The sequence below is a fragment of the Pristis pectinata genome, chromosome 4 (genome assembly GCF_009764475.1).
Source record: "Pristis pectinata isolate sPriPec2 chromosome 4, sPriPec2.1.pri, whole genome shotgun sequence".
NCBI classification, from domain to species: Eukaryota; Metazoa; Chordata; class Chondrichthyes; order Rhinopristiformes; family Pristidae; genus Pristis; species Pristis pectinata.
In genome coordinates, this window is record NC_067408.1 from 85,029,550 (window position 1) to 85,043,663 (window position 14,114).

Sequence of the window (14,114 nt, forward strand, 5' to 3'; positions counted from 1 at the left end):
AGATTTAGGAGCAGGAATTAGGCTTCACAGTTCATAGAGATCAAGGCTGACCTCCTGCCACAGTACCATTTTCCTGCACTGTCCCCATATCTCAATTCTCTTAATATCCAGAAATCTCTTGATCTGTTTTGAATACACTCACATGAGTGAGCTTCCATGGTTCTCCAGGGTACAGAATTCCAAAAATTCACCGCTGTCACAATGTCACACAAAGAGCAAGATCACAGAGAGCCCAAATGTGGAACACAAGTCCGAGACCAGATGCTTCCTCAGAACTGAATGCAGAACAGCAAACAGAAGGAATCTTGCCTCAGGACTCTGAGACAGAGTCCCAACACAGAAACAGGGTTTTCTAGGAGAAACAGCAAAACCAGGACTGCTCTAGACTCTAGAATTGCCAGGTCTAAGCAGCCAGGTAACAAAGTATACCCAGAGATAGACCAATAATCCAGCAACCAGTGTCTGTGAAACCAGGGTTCTTATACTAGTCTCCTGATGGAACTCAGGTGTGTGTCATTAGGCAAATAGTAGTGCATGGAAACCATGTGCTGCACAACAAGGCACCATCAATGGGGATAAGGGGTAGAATCGAGAACCAGCACTCGGAACCATGATAATCGCTCTCCCGAGTGAAGAAATTTCTCCTCATCCCGGCCCCACATGGCCTATCCCTAGAGAAGGAAAAGGGATATTGGAATTCACATAAGAAGGGAATTAGGAGGGCAAAACAGGGACACGAGATATCCCTGGCAGATAACTGAAAGAAGAATCCTAAAAGATTCTGTAAGTATGTTAATGGTAACTAGGGAGAGAATAGATCCCTTTAGGGATCAATGTGTTAATCTATGTGTAGAGACACAGGAGATGCATGAGGTCTTAAAAGAATACTTCTCATCTGTATTCACTGTGAAGAAGGACATGGAAGCTAGGGAATTCAGGGAAGAGAACAGTATCCCGAAGCATATCGACATAATGAAAGAGGAGGTGTTGGCGGCCTCACAGCACATAAAGGTGGATAAATCCCCAGGGCCTGATGAGGTTTGTCTGAAGGCATTGTGCAAAGTGAGGGAAAAGGTTGCCGAGGCCCTGGCAGAGATTTTTGGGAAAGTTACTGGAAGGGGTTCTGAGGGACAGGATTTATTTGCATTTGGAAAGGCAAGGACTGATTAGGAATAGTCAGCATGGGTTTGATCGTGGGAGATCACAAATTTGACTGAGTGTTTTGAGGAGGTGATCAAGAGGATTGAGGAAGGCAGAGTAGTGGATGTGGTCTACATGGGCTTTACCAAGGCCTTTGACATGGTAGGCTGGTCTGAAAGGTTTGATCACATGGATTTGGCATGAGCTAGCTAACTGGATACAAAATTGGCTTGGTGGTAGGAGGCAGAGGGTGGTAGTGGAGGGTTGCTTTTCAGATTAGAGACCTGTAGCCAGTGGTGTGCTGCTGGGTGCTTTATTGTTTATCATACAGATTAATGATTTGAATGAGAATTTAGGTGGCGTGATTAGTAAGTTTGCAAAGATACCAAAACTGGTGAACAGTGAAGAAGGTTGTGTAAGGTTACAACAGGATATAGATGAACTGGATTTGGATAAGAATGTACAAGGCATGATTAGTAAGTTCACAGATGACACTAAAGTAGGTGGTATAGTGGACAATGAAGACGGTTATCAAAAATTGCAGGGGGATCTTGATCAGCTGAGTAAGTGGGCCAAGGAATGGCAAATGTAGTTTAATTTGGATAAGTGTGAGGTGTTGCATTTTGGAAAGCCAAATTAAAGCAGGACTTTCACAGTGAATGGCAGGGCCCTGGGGAGTGTTGTGGAACAGAGGGACCTGGCAGTGAACCATACAAGTACATGGTTCATTGAACATGGAGTCACAGGAAGACAGGGTGGTGAAGAAGGTGTTTCACATTCTGGCCATATCAGGGCATTGAGTATAAAAGTTGGGAGGTCATGGTGCAGTTGTACAGGACGCTGGTGAGGCTGCACTTGGAGTATTGTGTTCAGTATTGGCCACCCTGTTATAGGAAAGATGTTATTAAACTGGAAGGAGTGCAGAAACATTCACAAGGATGTTGCCAGGATTTGACGGACTAAGTTATAGGGAGAGGACTTTATTCCTTGGAGCATAGGAAACTGAGAGGTGATCTTATAGAGGTGTATAAAAGCGTGAGGGGCACAGATAGGGTGCATGCACTCAGTCCTTTTCCCAGGGTTGGGGAATCAAGAACCAGAGGTCATAGGTTTAAGGTGAGAGGGGAAAGATTTAATAGGAACTTGAGGGGCAACTTTTTTACACAAAGGGTGGTGTCCATGTGGAATGAGCTGCCGGAGGAAGTGGTTGAGACAGGTACAAAAACAACTTTTAAAAGACAGTTGGATAAGTACATGGATTGGAAAGGTTTAGAAGGTTATGGACCAAACGCTGGCAAGTGGGACTAGCTTGGATGGGGCATCATGGTCGGAATGGACCAGTTGGTCCAAAGGGCCTGTTTCCATGCTGTATAAATCGATGACTCTTTAACTGGGAAAATGGGCAATGGAATGATGGCATTTAACTAATTTGAGTGCTAAGTGATGCAATTTATGAAGTTAAATCAGGCCAAGACATACACAGTGAATGGCAGGGCCCTGGTGAGTGTTACTGAACAGCAAGACCTTGGGGTACAGGTACATAATTCCCTGAAAGTCGCAACACAGGTAGACAGGGTGGTGAAGAATGTATATGGTATGCTGGCCTTCATCAGCTGAGGTACTGAGTATAGGAGTTGGGACATCATGTGACAGGTATACAAGACATTGGTTCGGCCGTAGTTCTGGTCGCCATGCTATTGAAGGATGTGATTAAGCTAGAGAGAGCACAGAAAAGATTCACAGGAATTTTACCTGGACTGAAGAGCTGTGTTATAAGAAGAGATTATACCGAAGCTGAGGGGGTGACCTTATAGAGGTATACTAAATTAGCAGGGGTATAGATAGGATAGATTGTTACAGTTTGTTTCCCAGGGTAGGGAATCTAAAACTAGAGGGTAGAGGTTTAAAGTGAGAGGGGAAAAATTTAAAGGGGATCTGAAGGGCAAGTTTTTCACACAGTTGATGGTGGGTATATGGAACGAGTTGCCAGAGAAGGTGGCAGAGACAGGTGTAATTACAACATTTAAAAGGCATTTGGACACATGCATGGTTAGCAAAAGTTAAGAAGAATAGCTGTGTTTATTATCTTTGGGAAAGTCAGAGAGTAAACAACTGTAAGAATGCAAAGGAAGAAATAAATGTCTGTCTTGTGATAGGGCAATATCATAATGTTTGTGGGTGATGCTGACAAAGTTGCCATTAATTGTTTCCTCCTGGTTGTTGACAGAAGGTGATTGCAAACCTTCATTTTGTCTCATTGATGTCTCCTGATGATGACATATCATTGCAATGATGTTAGTGAATACCCGATCTTGGTGCAATAACAACAACAAAGGTACCATGATCTAAATTCATGTCGGTATGTTGGATAACATGGCAGGATATATAAAGTTTATTTTATTTATTAGTCACATGTTCATCGAAATACATAGTGAAATGCGTCTTTTTGCGTTATCGAGAATGTGCTGGGGGGCAGCCCGCAAGTGTCGCCACTCTTCCGGCGCCAACATAGCATGCCCACAGCTCCTAACCCGTACGTCTTTGGAATGTGGGAGGAAACCAGAGCACCCAGAGGAAACCCACGCAAACAAGGGGAGAACGTGCAAACTCCTTACAGACAGCAGTGGGAATTGAACCCGGGTCGCTGGCGCTGTAATAGCGTTACACTAACCGCTACGCTACTGTGCTGCTCCTTGAAGGCGATCTCTCACTTTTCTCAATTGTGGAATATGTGGGCATGGAGGAGCTTTTAAAGCTCGCTGAGTTGTTACTATGCAACTTTTAGGCAGAGCACATTTAACCACAGATGCAGGTGTAAAAGGGGTTCTGGCTAGATCTTTCTTCTAAAAAAACAAAGATCAATTGGCAATGTGTTGACCAGAAATAGATGACTTACACCCTGCATCAAGGAGGACAGGAAGCATAGCATTTAAGACATGTTTTGAAACCATAAAGCTGGCCTGACTCCAAATTTCTAATTTATTCCTTAGAAGTTGCTGGTTTCTGTTGAAACAAAAACAAAATAATACAGAATATATTTAATATACAGAATATACAGTACTCAATATCCCTAATATTGATTGGCACCTCCTTAGTGTAAAGGGGATAGATGGGGCAGAGTTTGATAGGTGTGTACAGGAAGGATTCCTGACACAGTATGTGGACAGGCCAACTAGAGGAGAGGCCATACTGGACCTGGTACTAGGCAATGAGCTTGATCAGGTTTCCGATCTCTCAGTGGGAGAGGATTTTGGAGATAGCGCCCATAACTCCTTGACCTTTACCATAGCCTTGCAGAAGGATAGGAGCAGAGGATATGGGAAAGTATTTAACTGGGGGAGGGGGAATTATGATGTTATTAGGCAGGAACTTGGGAGAGTAAACTGGGGACACATGTTCTTGGGGAAGTGCACAGCAGAAATGTGGAGGTTGTTTGGGGAGTACTTCATGGTGTTCTGGATAAGTTTGTCCCATTGAGGCAGGGTAAGGATGGTAGGGTGAAGGAACCATGGTTGATAAGAGATGTAGAATATCTTGTCAAGAGGAAGAAAGAAGCTTACCTGAGGTTTAGAAAGCATGGATCAGACAGGGCTCTGCTATGTAGCCAGGAGGGAGCTTAAGAATGAACTTAGGAGAGCTCGAAGGGGGCATGAGAAGTCCTTGGCGAGTAGGATCAAGGAAAACCCCAAGACATTCCACACATATGTGAAGAATAGGAGGATGACTAGAGTGAGGATAGGGCCGATCATGGATAAAAGAAGAAACGTGCCTGGAGTCGGCAGAGGTAGGGGAGGTCCTTAATGAATACTTTGCTTCAGTATTCACCAGAGACAGAGACCTTGACGTTTGTGAGGATGGTGTAAGACGGACTGATACGCTAGGGCATATCGACGTGAGGAAAGAGGATGTGCTGGAACTTTTGAAAAACATTAGGATAGGTAAGTCACCGGGGCCGGTTGGGATATATCCAAGGTTATTACAGGAAGGAAGGGAAGAGATTGCTGCGCCTTTGGCGATGATCTTTGCATCCTCACTGGTACCAGAAGTAGTGCCAGATGATTGGAGGGTGGCAAATGTTGTTCCTTTGTTTAAGAAAGTGTGAAGTGATACACTTTGGGATATCAAATTCAAAGGCAGAATACAAGGGTAATGGCAGGACTCTTATCAGTGTGGAGGAACAGAAGGATCTTGGGGTCCACGTCCATAGATCTCTCAGAGTTGCTGCGCAGGTAGATAGGGTTGTTAACGTGTATGGTGTGTTGGTCTTCTTTAGTCGGGGTATTGTGTTCAAGAGGCGCGAGGTGATGTTGCAGCTCTATAGAACTCTGGTTAGACCACACTTGGAGTATTGTGTTCCGTTCTGGTTGCCTCATTATAGGAAGGATGTGGAAGCTTTAGAGAGGGTGCGGAGGAGATTTACCAGGATGCTGCCTGGATTGGAGAGCATGTCTTATGAGAATAGGTTGAGTGAGCTCAGGCTTTTCTCTTTGGAGAGAAGGAGGATGAGAGGTGACTTGATAGAGGTGTACATGATAATAAGAGGCATAGATCGAGTGGACAGTCAGAGACTTTTTCCCAGGGCAACAATGGCTAACACGAGGGGACATATTTTAAGATGATTGGAGGAAGATATAAGGGGGATGTCAGGGGTAAGTTTTGTACACAGAGAGTGGTGGGTGTGTGGAACGCACTGCAGGCAGAGATTGTGGGGGCAGGTACATGAGGGAGATTTAAGACACTCTTAGATAGACATATGAATGATAGAGAAATGGAGGGCTATGCGGGAGGGAAGGGTTAGATAGATATTAGAGCGGGATAAAATGTCGGCACAACATCGTGGGCTGAAGGGCCTGTACTGTGCTGTAGTGTTCTATGTTCAAGAATGCTGGAAGTCTGAAGTAAAAATAAAAAAATGCTGGCAAGGTTCAACAGGTCAGTTAGTTTCTGCAGAGAGTGAAATGCAGCTGACTTTTTCAGCCACCTTTCATCAGAGCCGGGAAAGTCAGAGGGAAAACAACTGTAAGGATGCGAAGGAAGAAATAAGTGTCTGCCTTGTGATAGGGCAAATGGCAGGATGAAGTAGTGACAAAGGGAATGATGGAGCAACAAAAGGGAATGTGGATGGATTTAGAAGAATTGTAAATGGGAATAATAGAATCAATACCTGAAATTATTGAACTCAGTGCCTAGTCCAGAAGGTTTTAATGTAGCTGGTCAGAAGATGGTCCCACGTACAAAGTGAGTGTGGCATGGAGAATTAAAACAATAAGTGATGGGAATCGCAAGGCTGCGCAAAGCTGTCACCTGATCAGTATTTTGTTTCCTCATTGTAGAAGTGACACTTTGTTAGCTGTGTTAACAGTATACTCAGGCTTACTTTTTTTAAATCAGTTTTAACCAATAAAACTCAAAAATGATACCTCCAAAGCCCTCCTTGGAAAGTTGTTCCTTATTAATTTTCACCGACAAAACTCTATGCGATGTCTCTTGCTAACTCTTGCTCCATCCGTTCCCCTCACCTCTTTGTACTGCCTATCTCCCCTCTATCTTTCAGTCCGGATGAAGGGTCTCAACCCAAAACATTGACTGTCCATTTCCCTCCATAGATTCTGCCTGACCCACTGAGTTCCTCCAGACACTCTTGTGTCTCCAATCAATGTTTACACTTGCAGTGTTTACATTTTTGTTAATTTTGCTTAAATAATGCCACATGTAGCTCTCAAAATGCTGATATAAACTGCTGAGCAAATCCATTTATTCGTGGGATGTGTTGAGTCAGCAGAATGACCCTGCTCCCTGCTGACTAGGTGACAAAGCTGAGAAGAGTTAAATTGTCAGCAGAAATGGGGCAATAAACAAAAGGTGTACACAATTACAAAAAAGGAAATAAAGATCACGTCACAGAAATAATTACGCTAAAGGCTGTAATGGCTGCTATAATCAATTTCAATTTAGTTGCACTTTACAGAGGCTGAAAACCAATATTTCCCTTCACAGAACTTCCCTCAATAACCAAAATTATGCGATTTGCCAGACGCTAATGCTAAGCAAATATCCCTAAAGTGTATGAAAAAAAATTGAGAAATTTCAACCTACAGTGAAAGAAGCGCCTGAGGAGAGTATCTGAAGAAGTACCATGGGGCTCCGGGCAGTGTGAAAGGAGAAGGTAAATGGGATGGTGTCACACCTCCTGTGTTTGGATGGGAAAGAGAGGAAGTGGTGGGTGTAAGTGAGGAGGGAACCGAAGTGTCCTAGAGGGAACCATCCTTTCAGAATGCTGAAAGGTGAGGGGAAGGGAAGAGACATATAGTGGTGGCACTATGTTGGAGGTGGCAAAAATGCCAAATGGTGGTGCTTTTAATGTGGAGGCTGGTAGAGTGGAAGACACAGACAAGGCACACCATGTGGCTCATGGAGGGAGGCGAAGAGGTGGGACCAAACATACACAGAACAGAGAGCGGTGAGGACTCTGTAAACCAAGATGGAAAGGAATCCTTTCCCAGACCTAGCCAGACCAGTTTCCTCATCTCTTTTTGATGACTGTAACAGTTCCACTTCCCAGTTTCCACTAGTACTAGAAAATGTCATCAGCTTTGTGGCCAATGCCACCCTGCTCCTACCCTCACAGGATCCATCTCCAAGTCTTCCCATCCAAACACAGGAGGTATGACACCATCCCATTTACCTTCTCCTTTCACACTGCCTGGAGCCCCATGGTACTTCTTCAGATACTCTCCTCAGGCGCTTCTTTCTCTACTGGTTGCAGCAGTGTGCAATGTTTTTCTTTAAGAGATGCAATGAAGCATTTGCTCAATGGTAATGGGTTTCAGTTGGTGCTGGCCAATTGTAAAAATTGGACCTGGGTATGGTGCTAAGACGCTGAAAAGATGACATGGTGTGAGAGTGAATTTAGTGCAAAGCTTGAGTGAAATGGGTGCAATATTATTTAAACATCACAATTGCACTACATATTTTCAAGCACCAGTTTAGTATCCCTTTTTTTTCTGAAAGGAACTACAAGGAAATAAAAGGCATGGTCTATCTCGTCCACCTTCTGCCATCCTGTGTTGATGTGATATCAAGATGCCGGAGATGTTGAATAATCAGAGGTTCTGCAGGATATCCAGTTATCGTGCAAAATGAGATCCATACAGAGGAATAGCATGGGCCTTTTGCCACCTTGTGGCCATTTCACATTATTACTCCTTCAGCTGCAGCACTGGTTCCTTGGAAGTTGCTCCACTTGAGTTTATGAAAGGGCCTTAACATGCGCAAGAGAAAGCTGTTCAGGAGGCTTGATGTTTATTTGCTGCTCCTTTAGCTTGTGAATGAAATCTTCAGCCACTCCCGTCCTTTGAAAGGGTGAACCTTAAATTTATACCTGCCCTTCCTAGCACAGTTTTCCTGAGGCATGTGGGAACTTTACCTAGCCAATACCAATGAGCATGAACATGAACCAACCCCATTCCTTATGGCTGCTTAAAAACTGGCCTGATTTGACAGCAAAACTTTCATAGAGACATACAGTCCTATGTTGGCGCCAGAAGCATGGCGACACTTGCGGGCTGCCCCCAGAACACTAAGCAAAAGATGCATTTCACTGTGTACATGTGACTAATAAAGATATCTTATCTTATCTTCAGCCTGAGCCCGTCCCCAGCCATCAAGCAGCCATCTATGCTAATTCCATTTTCTCCTCACATTCCCATCAATTCCATCCCCACCTCCCCCATCCCCGCCCGCCCCATGGATTCTGCCACTCATGTGCACACTAGGGGCCAAGTACACTACAAACCTGAATACTTCTATGATGTCTATGATGATCTTCTGGGAACCAGAGGACCTAGAAGAAATCCACACACTCGCAGGGAGAACATGCAAACTCCACACAGGTAGCACCCGAGGTCAGAATCGAACCAGGGTTGATAGATCTGTGAGGCATCAGCTTGATGAGTTGAGCCACTGTGCCGTTCCATTTATTCAATCAGATAGAATCTTGTGAGAGGAAAGACTTACTTCATTTTCATTTGTTTATGGGGTGATAAAGAGGCACAGGGTTAGGGTCTGAGGTAAAGGGTGCGCGGAGGTTATCAAAAGCAGAGTTCCAGACTGAAGCAGTGCTTTAGGGTCAGGAGTGAGAAAAGTTAATGCAAGGGGATCAAAGGAAACCAGACAAATACATGGAAAACATTAACAAGTAGCATTATAGTCAACACAGAGTGCAGAGAAATACAGGTAAATTATAGGTAAGCATTCAGCTTATTGGCTAATGTTTCAGATGTTTAGTGAAAGTATTTAGATTGTTGATTTAGTCATTTTCAGGGATAGCACTTTTAGTGGTTGAGGTTTGAGTTTTGGCATTACCCAGATAGATAAATAATCTTAAAGCTAGAAAGAATCTATAAATACATTCATCTATAAATGTCGACTAAGTTATGACAGAGCAGGTTGTGTTTCTGGACAGTTGACAGTGAGAGTATCCTGAAGAAAAATGTCTGCGTTAGATGTCTCTAACTTGAATATCTCTGTCTTAGTGATAAGAGGAGAACTGATGCTGTATCATGCAGGATACACCAGGCCTTGAACACTTTATGAAAACCACAAAGAGTCAACAGAGGAATTCAGTGGGATTGCTGTTCATGATGGAGGTGGGTTTAAAGATTGGGCCAGGATCAGGATCATTGGTCAGAATCATTGGAGAGAGGATCATTGGAGATGATCATTCATAAAAAAAATGTTTAGGGAACTAAGGTCACAACTGCTTGGTTGTTAGAGAGGATTAAACCTCGCAAACCTCCAATGACTAACCAAGTTCTTGGCAATTAGAAGTGGAAGGGGTTGGGATAGGCAGGTGATCACAAGCTTGGCGATATTGGCAATGGGGGTGAGAGGGAGATGCAAACATGAAGGACACTACTTAAAGGAGGTCCTAGCTGGAAGGCAATGGACAACACGGACTCTTCTGCAGTAAAACAGGTAAAATAACTTTAACAACAGCAAAGCAAGCCTCAGCTCACCAGTTAAAGTTGCTTTGGTCTGTGTTGTTCACACTATTTGGCGGCTTTGCATGCATTTAATGAATTTCATGATAGGGCTCAGAAGTGTATATTATAGCCTTTGAAGTCATTACATATGCCCAGTGATTTCTGTGCCTATGTGTTTCATATGCCATATGCACAGTGAAATCAGCAGAAGTGCACACCAAGCTCTTGATCAGATTTAGTGTATAGAATTTTAGTAAACTTAGCTGTGTATACACAAAAGCTTTGCGTTCCAATGCCCTTGCATTTCTATTATAGCTTTGATGTAGTAAAATGTGCCAAGGATCTTCACCGGGGAATTATTAAATAAAACGTAACACTGAGTCACATCAGAAAGAGTGGAGCAGATGAACAGAGGCTTGTCCAAAGTTGTAGCTTTTAAGAATAAAAGAGAAGGAAAGTGGCAAATGTGGTTAAGGAGGTAATACTAGAACTGAGGGCCTTGGCAACTGAAGATACAGTCACCAGTTGTGGAGTGGTTAAAAAAGTAAGGACATTCGAGACACCAGAATTCGAGGAGTACAGATATCTGATAGTGAACAAAGTGGTTAAGTTACTGATCTAGTATATAGAGGTCTGGGCTACTGTTCTGGAAATATGAGGTTGAATCCCACAGCCAAAGCAGCTCAAGAGTTCAAAATCAATTAAATAAATCTGGAGTAAAAGGTTAGTGTCACCAAAGGCCACTGCGAAACCATCAGATTGTTGGAAATTTTTTTTTATTCAAAATAAACTTTATTCACAATAAAAGACAAACTATATACAATTACAAAACAGTGCAAACCTTTACATTCTTGTACAGATCATTCATTAGTGTTACCTTTTTATATATATAAAAAAAAACAGCACCGATGCCACACGTGTGGCTCTCCGGAAGCTACCTGGTTCCGTATTTACAATACTTAGGGGCTTTCTCACCTGTCCCCGCCCCTCCCTCTCCAGTGGCAGAAGAACCCTAAACTGTAGTCCTTCCCCACCGAGCCTTTGCGTTGGCTGCACCCAGCTTCAGTGTGTCCCTCAGCATGTACTCCTGCAGCCTGGAATGTGCCAGCCGGCAGCATTCCCCTACGGACATCTCGCAGTGCTGGAAGACCAACAAGTTTCAGGCAGACCAAAGAGTGTTTTTCACCGAGTTGATGACCTTCCAGCAGCAGTCGATGTCCGCCTCTGTGTGTGTCCCCGGAAACAGCCCGTAGATCAGAGAATCCTCTGTTACGCTGCTGCTGGGGATGAACCATGACAAGGACCCTTGCATCTTTCGCCACACCCTTCTCGCAAAAATGCCCATCCGGTACACTAATGTCCTTCTGGGAAGGAAATCTGTCCTCCTTCCCCAATCTGGGCAAGATGTCTGTCCAAGTGATATGCCATTAAGTTAGGAATGGGCATTAAAAGATGTCCTACCCAGCAATGGACTTTCCCTGAGAATACAAAAAGATTATGATCAGCTTCTACTAAAGATAATAAAGAAATATTAATAAAATAAATAGTCAAAACTGTGGTAAATAGATTTCAATGTATGCAAACATGAGACCAATCAAAATAGCAGCAGCTCTCCATTGACCTTTGAGACAGCAATATACAAATTCAGTGGGGTGGGTCCTTTTCACAGCCATGGACAGATGGTCTTGACTGGAAGTCCTCTTGCATAGTTTCTTTGCTGTGGTACAGCCCTGCTAAACAAAGCTTTTCACTGCATGACCTACATAATTTTAAGAGGCAGCTTTTGTAGGTCATCACCTCCACAAAGGTTGTTTCACTCTCCTTCCCCACTGTTTCTCCCTCATTAATATTAATAATTTGGAAATGTCATTACTGTAACTCAGCCCCTCTTACTAGTGGTGGATTAAATATTTTCCAGGTAGTCTCATGGGTTAGGTAATTTAAGGGTAGGTCAGTTGAAAAAAATACTCTTTAAAATCTCTCCTAAGCTTTTCCAGCTACCAGCTCCAAAGTAAAACACTTCTGGCATTATTAATGGATATTAACTGGTGTTGGGAAGAAGTACACTTCTATTCTTTCATCCTGTATTATCTTTGATCTACCGAAAGCTACTATCCCCAAGTTTCTATCATATCTTCGCTGGTCATCTTCATGTGCATTTATTAGCTTCAGGGAGCATTGGCAGGGCATACACGTGGCTGGAAAACACAAAGGGTTAGAAAATGCAGTGCACCCAATGGAGAAAATGGAGAAAAGCCATACCCAACAATTAACCATTTCCATATCAATGAAGTGCTGCAAATTCTTTGCTGCCGGACTGCCTCTACAGGTCTATCCCTTTGCTGTTGCTTTAATTTTTTTTTGACACATTGGTCTACAGAGAACATGGATATCAGTCACATGTACACACAGTGAAATACATCTTTTGCATAGAGTGTTCTGGGGGCAGCCCACAAGTCTCGCCATGCTTCTGGCACCAACAAAGCATGCCCACAACTTCCTAACCTAAATGTGGGAGGAAACCGGAGCACCCGGAGGAAACCCACGCAGACACGAGGAGAATGTACAAACTCCTTACAGACAGTGGCCGGAATTGAATCTGGGTCACTGGTACTATAATAGCGTCGTGCTAACCACTACACTACTGTACCTGCAGGTATACCTGTGGCTGAGGATGTGACTCCTGGTGGTACGGTCTCAGGGCAAAGGATGGCACTAAATGACTGTAGTCCATGCTGAGAGAGGAGTGAAAAGCCAATAGTTGTGATCCACCAATGAAATCTATGAAAAGAAGGGATGAGATCCTTTGAGCAAAAGTTAGGGATCTAGGAAAGAAATCAAAAGCAGGACTTCAAAGACAGTAATCTCAAAATAACTCCCAGTGCCACATGATTGAAAGGAATTGGAGGAAAGAGCAAATGAACATGTGGCTTGAGAGGTGGTGCAGGACAGAGGGATTTAGATTAATGAGGCATTGGGACTGCTTCTGGACAAGCAGGAGCTGTACAAATTGGACAGGCTGTTCTTCATCAGGACCTGAACCAATATCCTTGCAGGAGGGTTTGCTACTGCTTTTGGGGTGGGTTTAAATAAACTTGCAAGAGCCTCCAAGGGAATTCACAAAGGGGAGAAATCAAACAGGAAGTGGAAGTTCGAAAATAGTAAGCAAAATAAATAGCAGAAACAAGGCAGCAAAGGGGGTCAAAGGACAGAAAAATGTTAAAGACATAATTTTTAAAAATTATACTTAATTTTTAAAATTAAAAGTCCCATATCTAAATGCTCACAGTATTTACCACAAGGCAGATGAATTAGTGTCACGTTGAAATCAAAGAGTCTGATCTACTTGCCATTATGGAAGTGTGGCTGCAGGGTGATCAAATCTGAGAGCCGAATGTTCACGGTTAGTCAGCATTTAGGGAGAACAGGAAAAAGGTAAATAATCCAGGGCATTGTTATTAATAATGAATGAGATCCGCTGAAATTCACCTCCTGCCACAACAGGTCTACAGCAGACACAATCTCACTGGCTCTCCACTCGGCTTTGGAGCACCTAGACAACCGCAAAACATATGTCAGGCCACTGTTTACTCATTACAGTTCAGTGTTCAACACCATCATCCCCCAGTCCTCATCACCAAGCTTCAAAACCTGGGCCTCTGTATCTTCCTCTGCAACTGGATCCTCGACTTCCTTATCAGGAGACGACAGTCAGTGAGTATCGGTAGTAACATCTCCTCCTCGCTGACAATCAACACAGGCACCTCAAAGATGCATGCTCAGCCCATTGCTCTACTCTCTCTACACTCATGACTGTGTGGCTAAGCACAGCCCAAATGCCATCTATAAATTCACAGATGGCACCACTGTTATTGGTAGAATCTCAGATGGCGATAAGGTGTACAGGAGCGAGATGGATCGGCTGGTTGAGTGGTGTCAGAACAACAACCTCGCACTCAATGTCAGCAAGACCAAGGAATTAATTGTGGA